The sequence below is a fragment of the Echeneis naucrates genome, chromosome 2, assembly GCF_900963305.1.
Source record: "Echeneis naucrates chromosome 2, fEcheNa1.1, whole genome shotgun sequence".
Classification (NCBI taxonomy): Eukaryota; Metazoa; Chordata; class Actinopteri; order Carangiformes; family Echeneidae; genus Echeneis; species Echeneis naucrates.
In genome coordinates, this window is record NC_042512.1 from 7,634,105 (window position 1) to 7,647,626 (window position 13,522).

Consider the following 13,522-nt stretch of genomic DNA (forward strand, 5'->3'; position numbering starts at 1 on the left):
AGCAGCACTGATTAACAGGAAAACACAGAGAATGTTGTCTGTCATATCTGTAATACTGAGAGTTGAGCAGCAGAGTGCTGCAGTGGTACTTCTGTTGTTGGCTACAAGACATCCTGCAGTGCTTCGCTCTCAGTGGAGTTCCTGCTCATCACTTCCTTTGTTCAGCAGAAGGAAATTAACTGCTTTTCACGCTCGGAAAACTTTAGTAAGATTAATGACAGCCCGTCAGAAAGTTGTGTCCAAATGTTTGGGTGTCAGGACAAAGCAAAGCCGTTGATTGATTTGGTTTGTTTGTTTTAAACAGATTCTTATTTGAGAGAATCAGCCCTCATCACAGTAATTTACAGTGACAAGCCTCCCTCTGTCTTTTCTTTCTCCCTTTGTAATTTCAACCCCCCCCACCCCCATGTGAAAACATGCAGTGTTTGGCAGGGGGCACACACAGCCCATCACTGCAGATCAGCAGGTCTGACTGAAAACATACTGTAAAGTATGAACCACAGCACTGCTGGGGTTTGAATGTGTAGGGTGCGAGAGGTCAACACTTGTGCTCCTCACAGTTGTGTGTCACTTGTGTGTCTGAAGAGCTGCTGCCTTTGATACATCGCCTGATGATGTAACAATACTCACAGAATGAAACTCCTCCTTTGAAGCTGCTTTGAAGAATTTCCAAAATCACATGTGATTCAGATGTGAACACAAAGGCTGCCCCACTGTCACCATTCAGAACAGCTGAGAAGCTGATTGATACAAATACATTCTAAGCCAGCAGCCTGCCCATTAAGATAACTTAGTATGTGCTAACTAATTCAGATGTTCTTCACCCCCACACCCTAAAAACTGATAAAACTTGTCATTGACTTCTGAAATCACCGACACTATCCCAACAAATAGCACTTACTGCTCTCAGAACACAAGTCTGTGCTTCAGTTCGGGAAATGTTGACGACAAATTCACTCACTCAGCTGATCTGAAGAAATCTATCAAAACTGGTTTTAATACCATCCAGGACAACCACAAAGAGAAGCACTTGTACAAAAGGAAGTCGTCTGTGTTTCATAATTGAAATGGTCAGTATTGTATTCTAAGAAGATGTTGTTGTCTTTGTCAGTCAGCACTGCCCCAACAAGTAGCACTTACTGAATTCAACAGTCAAGTTAGTGTTCAAGTTAAGGTAACATTTGTGACTTTCAAACTACTTCCTTATCCCCCACCCCCCATATCAGTGATAATATCTGCTGTCCTGGTGATTGAAGAAAGAAAGGAATGGCATTCCTACGCAGATTCAACAGAGATGGGATTCGAGTTTATATGCTGCACCCCTCTTGCTATGAGCAGAGTGGTGCAGCGGAAGCGTGCTGGGCCCATAACCCAGAGGTCGATGGATCGAAACCATCCTCTGCTAACAGCTTTTTAGCAACAGCTAGCTGTTCACTAAATAAGTTTGTAGAAGATGACATCATTACAATAGTAACAATGCCATACTGAAGCTGCACTAGCTGAAGAGGGAAGATCTTCAGTCTTGAAAACAAACTTCAGTATTAACCTTGCTTGTTTTAACTCCCAGCAGTTTTCCTTAGCAGTGGAAGTAAAGCAGATTTCAATAGTTTTAGTGCTGAGTACCCAGTCTGCCTCCTTCGAGCTATTCACTTTTTTTTCCAAAGCTTAGCTTGCATGCCAGCCCAGGGGAATTAGCTCAAATGGTAGAGCGCTCGCTTAGCATGTGAGAGGTTGTGGGGCTCGTCTGCATAGCAGTGAAAATTAGTTCCAGTTTTGTTGTTGCTTCTTTTCTTTTTCTTTTTTCTTTTACAACAAACTTTGGATAGTGAACAGCTAGCTGTTGCTAAAAAGCCATTAGCAGAGGATGGTTTCGATCCATCGACCTCTGGGTTATGGGCCCAGCACGCTTCCGCTGCGCCACTCTGCTCATAGGACAACTGCAAAGAGAAGCACTTGTACAAAAGGAAGTCGTCTGTGTTTCATAATTGAAATGATCAGTATTGTATTCTGTATTCTAAGATGTCAGTCAGCACTGCCCCAACAAGTAGCACTTACTGAATTCAACAGTCAAGTTACGGTAACATTTCAACAACTTTCAAATTACTTCCTCAACCCTCACCCCCCATATCACTGATAATATCTGCTGTCCTGGTGATTGAAGAAAAGAAGGAATGACATTCCTCATCTTTTTTGTTCAAATTCCACCCAGGACAACCCCAAAGAGAAGCACTTATGCACAAAGACTTCATCAGTGTCTCTGATTGGAGTGATCTGAGTTAGAGCTGAAGAAAACATGGCTCCAAGAATGTCGTTTTTGTGAATTAACCCTAAAAGGGGAAAAGAGAGCAAAGAGAATAGAAGTAAGATTGAGCTCAAATTTACAGCTCAAAGTCACATTAAGCTTTCATTCTGACCTAACTCTGGTGATTAGTGATTAGGGTAGTGTTGTTTCAACTGAACTGAAGAAATCTGTTAAAAATGGGAATCATTTTGTTGAAATTCTAACCAGGACAACCACAAAGAGAAGCACTTGTGCACAAATAATTCATCAGTGTTTCTGATTGCGGTGATCTGAGTTAGATTCAGAAGAAGGGTCTAATGGGAAATGGGTAAAGGAAGGAAAACTTCTGAAATCACCAACATTACCCCAACTAATAGCACTTACTGCTCTCAGAATACAAGTTGGTGCTTCAGTTCGGGAAATATTGATGACTCATTCAGCTGATCTGAAGAAAACTGTTTTTTTTCCCAGGACAACCCCAAGAGAAGCACTGATACAAAAGGCATTAGTGTTTCTAATTGAAATGATCAGTATTGCATTCTAAGAAGATGTGGTTGTTTTTGTCAGTCAGCACTGCCCCAACAAGTAGCACTTACTGAATTCAACAGTCAAGTCAGTGCTCAAGTTAAGGTAACATTTGTGACTTTCAAATTACTTTCTTAACCCTCACCCCCCGTATCATGTGGTGATTGATGAAGAAGGAATGGCATTGCTCATCATTTTTGTCCAAATTCCAACCAGGACAACCCCAAAGAGAAGCACTTATGCACAAAGACTTCATCAGTGTCTCTGATTGGAGTGATCCGGGTTAAATAGCTCACACATGATCTCCCACAAAGAGTCTTGCAGCCACTTCCCTGTTGTGTCTGAATGAAACCACTCCCACCTGTCTACTTTGTTGAGACGGTTTCAATGGTTCATATCAGGAACAGACAACGATCCTCTTAAATTCATGAGGTCCTTTAGCATATGGTGAGACGGCAGCTAACTGTGGTGGTAAGACATTTATCAAAACTGGTTTTAATTCCATCCAGGACAACCCCAAAGAGAAGCACTTGTGCTAAAGGACGTCATCAGTCTTTCTCATTGAAATGATCAGTATTGTATTCTAAGAAGAAGTTGTTGTCTTTGTCAGTCAGCACTGCCCCAACAAGTAGCACTTACTGAATTCAACAGCCAAGTCAGTGCTCAAGTTAAGGTAACATTTGTGACGTTCAAACTACTTTCTTAACTCCCACCACCCAAAAATTGATAGAACCTCATCTGCTTGTGATTGGCTTTTGAAATCACCAACATTACCCCAACTAATAGCACTTACTGCTCTCAGAATACAAGTCTGTGCTTCAGTTCGGGAAATGTTCATGACAAATTCGCAAATTTAGCTGATTTAAAGAAATCTACCAAAACTTTAATTCCATCCAGGACAACCCCAAAGAGAAGCACTTATGCACAAAGACTTCATCAGTGCGTCTGATTGGAGTGATCCGAGTTAGATCTGAAGAAAACATGGCTCCAAGAATTAATGTCGTTTTTGTGAATTAACCCTGAAAGGGGAAAAGAGAGCAAAGAAAATAGAAGTCAGATTGAGCTCAAATTTTTACCTCACATGATCTCCTCCAAAGAGTCTTTGCAGCCACTTCCCAGTTGTGTTGCAGTTCCAATGGACTCCCTTTCAGGCTTTTACCTGAATTTATCTTATACCTGAATGAAACCACTCCCACAGCTCCCCGTCTACTTAGTTTGGGCGGTTTCAATGGTCTTGGTAATGGTTTGTAATGAAGAACACATTTAGTCCATCAGGAACAGACAACGATCCTCTTAAATTCATGAGGACCGTTAGCATATGATGAGAGGACAGCTAACTCTGGTGATTAATGTTGCTGCAGCTGATCTGAACAAATCTTTTCAAAATGGCCGTCTTTGTTGTTGTTTTTATTCCAACCAAAACTTTTTTTCCACCAAATTGTTAAATAAACTCTCTGTCCTGGTTAATCCTTGGATGGAATGAAAAACAAACTCTGCCCCAACTAATAGCACTTACTGCTCTGAAAACACAAGTCTGTTCTTCAGTTGCAGAAATGTTGATGACAAATTCATAGATTTAGCTGATCTCAAGAAATCATTAAAAACGGGTCAAATTTCCACCAGAGCAACCTCAAAGAATTAGAATGTTTTTATTGCCATAATACACAACGTATAACAAACTTTAAAGACAACTCTGTGGTACAAAATATAATTATAAAATAAGAAAGATAAAAGATGAAGTAAAAAATAAAATGTATTAATATATTTACAAAAGAAGCCAGTAAGAATATATGTACAGTTGAGAATTAGCATGACTGTAGATAACGGTGGAAATAAATAAAAAAGTAAAAAAATAAAAAGTAGCTATTCCTGAATTTAACAGTTAAGGTAACATAAGGTAAGAAGAAAGAAAGGACACATTGACAGAACCACTGTGCTTCATACCAGGACACAGCAGCGTGAGTCATGAATCATCATGAATCATGTTCGGGAAATGTTTATGACAAATTCATGACTTTGGCTGATTTTAAAAAATAAATATAAATAAATAAAACATTTTGTCCAAATTGATCTGAGTTAGAAGACATTGATTGTTTACTTCTTTATTTATTTTATCTTTGTCAGTTAACGCTGCCCCAACAAGCAGCATTTACTGAATCCAAGTCAATCAAGTCAACAAACACGTTGGATAATTAATTGTGACTCTGAACTTTTTTCCAGTGTGTTGAATAAATGTGTTGTCCCCCTTCAGCAGGAAGTTTCTGTGGTCTTGGTAACGGTTTGAAGAACAAAATGATCAGACAACGATTCTCTTAAATTCATGAGGACTGTTAGCATATGATGAGAGGACTGTTAACTGCAGTGATTAGAGATTAGGGTTGTGTTGTTGTAGCTGATCTGTACAAATCTATTTAAAATAGCAAATCATCATCATTTTTTTTACTGAATTTCTGAGCAGGACAACCCCAAAGAGAAGCATTTATGGAGAAAGTTAACAAGCAGCTGTGTTGTGTTAGAAACACCAAACATGTCCAGAAAAGACAAACTGTTCTGTGTATTTCCCTGAAGAGTTGCCAGACTGTGTTCACACCATGATTACTGCCATCACAGTTCACCTTTTGTGTCTTTCTTTTGTCATCCTTCACAAAATTTTATTTGCTGGCACAGAGGCACAAATAGAAAAATGGCGAGGGGGGCTGTGACTTGGTTCCCATCATTCATATTAAAGAGCCGTTCAAGAGACTCTCTGTGATCTCTGTGAACATAAATCTTTACCAACATTCAAATGTTAGAAACTCGGTGCTTTCTGGAATGTAAAACTCAGCTGCTCTCCATGAAAAGCAGCAGTCAGCTCTGCCTGGATACAACAGTGGTCAGGGCTGTATGTTTATACTGAAACACTGACAGCTCTCCTCCATCTCACTCTTTTACTTACTCTGGGTTCCAGGCCTCGTTGGTGCAGCAGGCAGCGTGTCAGTCTCATAATCTGAAGGTGGTGAGATGGAGCATCTCACCTTTAGTTCCACTTCCAGGCCATGGAAGCAACAATGAGAAGTCATTTCCACTGTGTGCTGTGCGGAAACAGCTCAGTTGGTAGAGTCTCTGGTTCAATCCTGGATTTTAGTACCTGTGGTGTGTCCTTCAGAAGACTGTCTTTTTTTAATTAATGAGAGATAAAAAGCTATTCAGGAAATGTCAAGGTGCCAAACAAACCAACAGTTTCTACCAACATTTAATTGAGGAATCAGTTGAATGAGGACAGATATGATTTAAAGAAAAACAATCACAGCACAGCACAGAGGATTTGAACCCACAGATCCAGAAGAGACTACAGCAAAGCCTGCTATGAGCAGAGTGGAGCAGCAGAAGTGTTTTGGGCCCATAATACAGAGGTTGATGGATCAAAACCCTCCTCTGCTATCCTAACACACTGGCTGAATGTCATTTATCACTTTCTCCAGTAATGTGTACAGTTGTCACTGTGCTCAGTGACTCAGTGATGCTGTTGGATGCTTATAGGGCCGCCGTTCTTAAAGTGTGGGCTCCACCCCACTGGTGGGGAACAGAGACATGACAGGTGGGGCTTTGTTAATGCCTTTCTTTATGGACAACAAAGATCATAAATTCAAAACAAAACACCCCCACACACACAAAAAGTCATCATCAACACTTAAGACAGAACAGGTCCTTTTCTTTCAGCTCACTTTTAAGTTTTATTTTATTTTACATTTTCTTGCAAAAGAAAAAAAACACAGAAGCACACATTCACCATATAAGAAGTGGAGACAGTTTGGCTCCATCAATGACATCCCTCGACACTGGAACCTCGAGCCAGCGCCTTTGATAAAGATCAACTAACAGTGCTGTGGTTCCATGGTGTAATGGTTAGCACTCTGGACTTTGAATCCAGTGATCTGAGTTCAAGTCTTGGTGGAACCTCTGTCTTCTGATTTAGTGGGACAGTGACTACATATAACAGTAACTCCACTCCACCCAAGACAGTGATCCAACCCTGAGCAGAGAGGAGGCTTCATGAAACAGTTTGTCTTTTCACCTGCTGCAGCAGCTCAGAGCCTCTGTGGTTCAGGAAAAACGACAGACTAAAGAAAGACATTTCAGGTGCATGTGATTACACTTAAATAATATAATTTGATTTATTTCATTTTATTCCATTCAGAAAGTAAAAATAATATATTTTATGACATCATTACACACAGTGACATATTTCAAGTGTTTATTTCTTTTAATATTGATCATTGTGACCTACAGCTGATAAAAACCCAAAAGTAGTTTATTTCAACAACATTTGACTTCACCCACAAGGAACTGCTGGGATTTAAACACAGGCTGCTTTAACAAAGTTTGTCTCCTGTGAAAAGCAGTCAATCACTAATTTCCCCTCTCCTCAGCACAGCATGAGCCACAAAGTTACTGTTGCTTCACTTTACAAGATACTGCCAATAACACAACCAGCCAACCTCACACAGCTCCATATCATAAGAGTTAGCTCCCCTGACGACTGCAAGGCAACAGCTGGGCTCGTCCAGGATTTGAACTCTGAGTATCCGGTTCCAGAACAGCAGACAGTAGTTGGCTCAAGCAACATTTAGGATAATTCTAGCTGGAACGGCAGACTGGAACATGGATAAGTCAATGTGTCTCTGTGGCGCAATCGGTCAGCGCGTTCGGCTGTTAACCGAAAGGATGGTGGTTCGAGCCCACCCAGGGACGTACTTTGTTTTTAAGCTGATTACTGCCACCACATGTTGATGTTTCGGCAGTTGCACTGCCCCTTTGCTCTACTTTGGTTTCACCAGAACCATTAAATATGGTATAACCTGTAATACATAACTTGCCCAACCACGAAGGGACTCAACCCCTCAGTCTTCTGATCCAAAGTCAGACGCCTTGTCCATTAGGCCAGTTTAATGTCCCATTGTCAGAATCAGTCAGCTCTGCCTGGATACAACAGTGGTCAGGGCTGTATGATGTATGTTTATACTGAAACTCTGACAGCTCTCCTCCATCTCACTCTTTTACTTACTCTGGGTTCCAGCCCTCGTTGGTGCAGTAGGCACGCACGTCAGTGCACGTCGGGGGCACCCTGCACAGCACAGACGAACCTCAGGGGAACAGACCGTTGCCAAAAGGAACATCATCAAAATCAAAAACATGACAACTTTCATAAATCTAACCTGCAGGGATTATCACAAAGTTCACAAGAACCAACAACAACCCAAATCAAATGTCCTAAAAGTCAATAGAATTCGGTTCATTTTATTTGATAATTGTTTATTTATTATTAATTTTTTTTAAATGGCTTATACCTTTGAGTTCTGCAGACAGAAGCAACAACAAAACTGGAACAAATTTTCACTGCTATGCAGATGATCCCCTCCTGTATGTGACTAACAACCGTGACTCCTGCCATCTATTCACATTGGAACCTTCACTGTGTGAAATGACAGATTTTCTTTCACCTCTACTGCTGTAAGGTTTTGGGACAAAGGTATTTTGGTCGACCTCTGACTGCCCACGCTTTTAAAGGACTAAAATTCCATCCACATCTGCATAAGGACATGCCAGCAGGGTTCCATGGTGTAATGGTTAGCACTCTGGACTCTGAATCCAACGATCCGAGTTCAAATCTCGGTGGAACCTGAATCTTACCAGTGAAACGCTCTACACGGGTGAGGAAATGCAAATTTTGAGCCTCCATGCGATCTAATCAGGCAGTCATTGTGTATTGTGGACTCACTTTGATGGGCTAATTTTCAGCAAATTTTTCGGTTAATTGTTCAGCATCTGTTGTCAGAATGACCGAGCGGTCTAAGGCGCTGTGTTCAGGTCGCAGTCTCTCCTGGAGGCGTGGGTTCAAATCCCACTTCTGACAGAATCTGCCTTTCTTTCATCTCCACTTAACCCCCTCAGGGACCACCTCTGATGCCAAAAACCAGGAGCCTTTACATCTTCAGTCTAACGCTCTCCCAAGTGAGCTATGTCATGACTTAGTGGATACTTAGGGTGAGGGATCTTCAGCACACAATGAAAATTTGTCCTATTAAGGGCAGTAATTTTGCACAAAGGCAACACAACACTATCTCAAAGTAAATTTGTGCTGTACAAAGGAGAGGGAAGTCTTAGGGATGGATTTCTGAATTCAAGATTTCAAAATGGTCAGTGACAGGAAGGGTATCATCAGCATGGCAGAAAATGTGTTTACTAAGTGTGAACAAAAGATGTACTATGGATGTACTGCTGTGATGTGATGATTAAACTCTTTAGCTGTTAAAACTGTCTCAGAGTGGTTAACATGAGTAACTGCAGTGAAAATAAAACTGGGCACTGAAAATGTATTCCAAAATGAACATGTAAAAAAGAAGTAGATGACCAGAGACCAAACTCCTCAACATGAAGTTGTGTGTGTGTGTGCATGTGAATTCATGCACATGAGTGGCATTTGACACTCCCTGCTGCACGCTAGCATGTTAGCACAGCGGCGTTAGCTCAATGGGTAGGCTGCTGGCTTAGTATGTATTTGTATCAATAATCTTCACAGCTGCTCTGAATGGTGACAGTGGGGCAGCCTTTGTGTTTACATGTGATTCAGATGTAAAACATTTTGAGGTACAGAAAGAACAAGAGCAGTCGCACCACACAAGCATTTGAAAATAAAGCTAATTTAGATAATTTTATTTGTATCTTTAGCTCAACAAAGCACAACACAGCGTGCCAGCATTCAACTTCCCAGCAGTGCCTCTTTATTGAAGTTTAAGGTTGTTGAGATAACCTCATGTAACTTCTTCTGCAGGAGTTTAGTCAGTAATTTGGTTGAGTGACTAAGCAGGATAATATGGAGCAGTAATTTCAGTAACTTCCAACACCGTGGAGATGATGTTTGGAACTATACGAGGCCGCATCGAGGCAGCATCTTTCCCTGGTGGTCTAGTGGCTAGGATTCAGCGCTCTCATTCCCGGTTCGATTCCCAGTCAGGGAAAGTGTTTTTACTGAAAAATACAGGTGATTGAAAAATAGCTCTCGAAATAGCTTTGAAACCCGTTGATGTTGTTAAAGCGGCCTTTTCTCAAAGCTTAGCTTGCATTCATGGCAGAGGTTACAAAATTACGGAGGTCAAGGAGGTCAGTGGATCAGCAACAACCACAAAATTACTGTTTCTCTTGATTGCAATGATAATTTTGTGGTTCATGGTGTTGATGCAGAGACAGAACTAAAAATTCCCAAAAAATACTGTTTATTTTTATCATTATGCTGCGTTTCAACTCCTTGATGCTTTGAGCTGCAGAAAGAACAAGAGCAGTCGCACCATACAAGCATTTCAAAATAAAAGCCAATTTATATTATTTTATTTGTATCTTTAGTTCAGATGTAGCAAAGCGCAACAATGCTGTCAATAAGGATCTTTCCCATTTGGGTTACTTGAAGTGATGGTGGCCACTGATGCAACACTCTGCAGCAGCACCACTCTGATGTACAGGGATGTATTTTGGATCTGAAAATTCCCCCAACATATGTGGCTGACCATCATGACTCTTACCAAAGTTTCTTTAGCAGATAATAAACTGTCACATTAACTGTCACATGAATGTGCTGTGTGTACATAATGAAAAAAAAAAAAAAAAAAACGCCACAAATGTTCCATCAGTAACCATCAAAGGAGATGCTGATTCTGTGATGTCACAAAGGTTCTAATGACATCAAAGGGATCAAAGACTCCTCCCACTTTTTTGTCATGATCTCCACAGTCAGCATGGCTCGTTGGTCTAGGGGTATGATTCTCGCTTAGGGTGCGAGAGGTCCCGGGTTCAAATCCCGGACGAGCCCATCTGTTGCCTTTCAGTCAATAGGGGTGCTAACTGTTCCACTATGGAGCTGTGTGAGGTTTGCTGTCTGGTTGTTAGTTGCAGTATCTTGGCAACTGAAGCAAGAGCAATGGTAGTTTTGTAGCTCATGCTGTGCTGAGGAGAAGGGATATTGGTGGTTGACTGCTTTTCACAGGAGACAAACTTTGGTAGGAGGGTTAGATGATGGTCAGCCACTTACTTTACAATATTTTCAGATCCTCTGTACATCTTGGTACTTCTTTGTACTACTTTTGTGGTGCTGACATAACATGATGTTCTATCTGTCACCATCTTTACTGGTCCATGATTATGTTGCATATAATGATCTTCATTTGCACGTGCACAGCGTGATTATATATATTTTTATCTTGGCAGGTGACCAATTGTCTGCTAGTTCACGATGTCCTTAAAGGCAGATATTTAGGATAATTCTAGCAGGAATAGCAGGCTGCAACAGGAAAAGTTCCAGTCAGACCTCTCGCACCCGAAGCGAGAATCATACCCCTAGACCAACGAGCCATTGACAGCAGGACATTTATGGCATTTAAAATGTAGTCAAACGTTTTCTCAGCATTGATCATACACTACAACATTTAGTATCCTTCCTAACCTATTCTCGCTTCTTGGAGATATTAAATATCTGCCCCAGTGGCCTAATGGAACTAACTGCTTATAAATGTCTCACTGGATCAAAAGCTTTGAGCTACGATAGGCTATGTAATTATTTAAGATTGAACATCTTACATTACTGACATCTGACATTACTGTTTGATAAATTTGGTGACAACTGCACTTTGGGTCCATTTGGAGAACATGGGGGGCTGTGTGACTTCATCACCAGAAATTAAAATGTCTAACATCGATAAAACCGCAGCAGCACAAATAAGAATTTTTACAGTGCAAACAAACGGTAGCATTTCACGTCCATTCAGAGTGGAAGCTCACCATTTTGCATGCAATGGTGGTGTAGTGGTGAGCATAGCTGCCTTCCAAGCAGTTGACCCGGGTTCGATTCCCAGCCATTGCAGTTTAACTGTGTGTCTACAATTTAGCTTGAGATCCTATAGATCTCATGCCAATGGTGCCCAACTGGTCTACAGACCAGGAGGAGGATGAAACCGTTCTATCTATTCAGCTACAGTCGGTCTGTTACAGTAGATACACACCCACAACAACACTCACACACATTGTTTAACACATTCTAAGAACAACTCATGGACAGTGGTTGGCCTGTCCATGACCCTGGTTACTGGCCAGTTATATTCCCCACCTTCTGGGAAAGATCTTTGTTGTGCATCTGTCCTCATTCAACTGATTCCTCAACTAACTGTTAGTAGAAACTGTTTGTAAATGACATCTTTGTACATCTGACTGACAGTTACATTTGGTTGTGTGAAAGTCCAACCTCTGTTCGGGACAGACCCAGCTCAAATAGATAAATGTGAAACTTTTCCAGATATCGGGGCTCTTTCTGGCAGAGATCCTGGGGGAGCTCTGTCACTTCAAGCCCAGCGCTGCCTTACTTTACCTGTGACCTTAATAAATGTTTCAACTGTGAACTGAAGATTTCTCCAACTCATTGTTGGGCTTCTAAGAAAATATTTATTGCCCAACATGGGGCCTGCTAGTGGTAGGTCCATTGTTGTACAGGAAATTCCCATACCGGGCGTCGAACCCAGGCCGCCTACAATGATCAGTCCAGGGACATTTCTGTGCGACTTTGTGCGCTTGCACTCATCCATTTGAAGCGAACGTGAAAGAGTGACATATGCATCTGTGTCGCGTTAGAAATCAATGAAAGACAGGAAATGCCTTTGATCTCCGGTGATGTCACACAGTCTCGTTGTGGAGTTATTAGTTGTTGATGTTGTTCTGTAAAAATCTGCAATCTGCATCAAACACTGACAGGTCTCCTCCATCTCACTCTTTTACTTTCTCTGGATTCCAGGCCTCGTTGGTGCAGCAGGCAGCACATCAGTCTCATAATCTGAAGGGTTAGGGTTACTGCCAGTAAAGGGACTAATGTTCATTGTATGCTGAAGATACCTCATCCTAAGTATCCCACAAAGTCATGACTCCTGCCAAATCATGAAATTTTCTTCCTCCAAACACAGTACAAACTATAAAGATTTTGTCACCCCTCTTTCTCTTGTCAGCATGAATTTAGCCATTCACCCAGTGGTAGTGTGGCCGAGCGGTCCAAGGCGCTGGATTAAGGCTCCAGTCTCTTCAGAGGCGCCCCTTAGCAGAGGATGGTTTCCATCATCCACCTCTGGTTCTGACTTGTGTGGCGTTTTGTTTTGATGAACCTCATTATTTACACACAGCACATTCAGGACATTAATGTGACATTTTATTTTCCTTTGTTATTTGTCACAGTGGACTTGGCTCATCATATTTTTCTGACTAACTGGTATTTGAGTTGTAAGCTCCTTATTTTGGCCTTCTCTTGTTGCCGTATCTCCAAAGAGCTAAAGTCTTATGTAGAAAAAACTGAAAGATCTGACAATGTTTTTGAAAGCAGATACAGTACATCCAGATAACCTTTGAATTAACCTTCAACAGGTTTCAAACACATTTAGAGATCATTCATGATGGACCTAAAGTCAGACATTTTGGATAATTCTGCCGACAGACTAAAGTGACACCGACGAGGATGGGATTCGAACCCACGCATGCAGAGCACAATGGATTAGCAGTCCATCGCCTTAACCACTCGGCCACCTCATCATGCTTGTTGGCACCTGAAGATGTCTGAAGATCTGAACACGGTCTGGTCTTTAGCCTGAGCAGTGGTTCTGCCTTCATTGGCCATTTGTTTTGATGAACATCTACCACTGATCTACATCCTCT

The 13,522-nt window shown here is 41.4% G+C and overlaps 8 non-coding genes across 8 annotated transcripts; 6 read left to right on the plus strand and 2 right to left on the minus strand.

Moving 5' to 3' along the window:
• Window positions 1–1,855: 1,855 nt before the first annotated feature.
• trnam-cau (transfer RNA methionine (anticodon CAU)) lies at window positions 1,856–1,927 on the minus strand. Its single transcript has one exon. It is a non-coding gene; the product is annotated as a tRNA-Met (tRNA).
• A 4,746-nt stretch (window positions 1,928–6,673) lies between these two features.
• On the plus strand, window positions 6,674–6,745 carry trnaq-uug (transfer RNA glutamine (anticodon UUG)). The gene has a single exon. It is a non-coding gene; the product is annotated as a tRNA-Gln (tRNA).
• Window positions 6,746–7,463: 718 nt separating this feature from the next.
• Window positions 7,464–7,537, plus strand: trnan-guu (transfer RNA asparagine (anticodon GUU)). The gene has a single exon. It is a non-coding gene; the product is annotated as a tRNA-Asn (tRNA).
• Window positions 7,538–8,395: 858 nt separating this feature from the next.
• trnaq-cug (transfer RNA glutamine (anticodon CUG)) lies at window positions 8,396–8,467 on the plus strand. Its single transcript has one exon. It is a non-coding gene; the product is annotated as a tRNA-Gln (tRNA).
• A 149-nt stretch (window positions 8,468–8,616) lies between these two features.
• On the plus strand, window positions 8,617–8,699 carry trnal-cag (transfer RNA leucine (anticodon CAG)). Its single transcript has one exon. It is a non-coding gene; the product is annotated as a tRNA-Leu (tRNA).
• A 1,878-nt stretch (window positions 8,700–10,577) lies between these two features.
• Window positions 10,578–10,649, plus strand: trnap-agg (transfer RNA proline (anticodon AGG)). Its single transcript has one exon. It is a non-coding gene; the product is annotated as a tRNA-Pro (tRNA).
• A 975-nt stretch (window positions 10,650–11,624) lies between these two features.
• On the plus strand, window positions 11,625–11,696 carry trnag-ucc (transfer RNA glycine (anticodon UCC)). Its single transcript has one exon. It is a non-coding gene; the product is annotated as a tRNA-Gly (tRNA).
• A 1,621-nt stretch (window positions 11,697–13,317) lies between these two features.
• Window positions 13,318–13,399, minus strand: trnas-gcu (transfer RNA serine (anticodon GCU)). The gene has a single exon. It is a non-coding gene; the product is annotated as a tRNA-Ser (tRNA).
• Window positions 13,400–13,522: the final 123 nt, after the last annotated feature.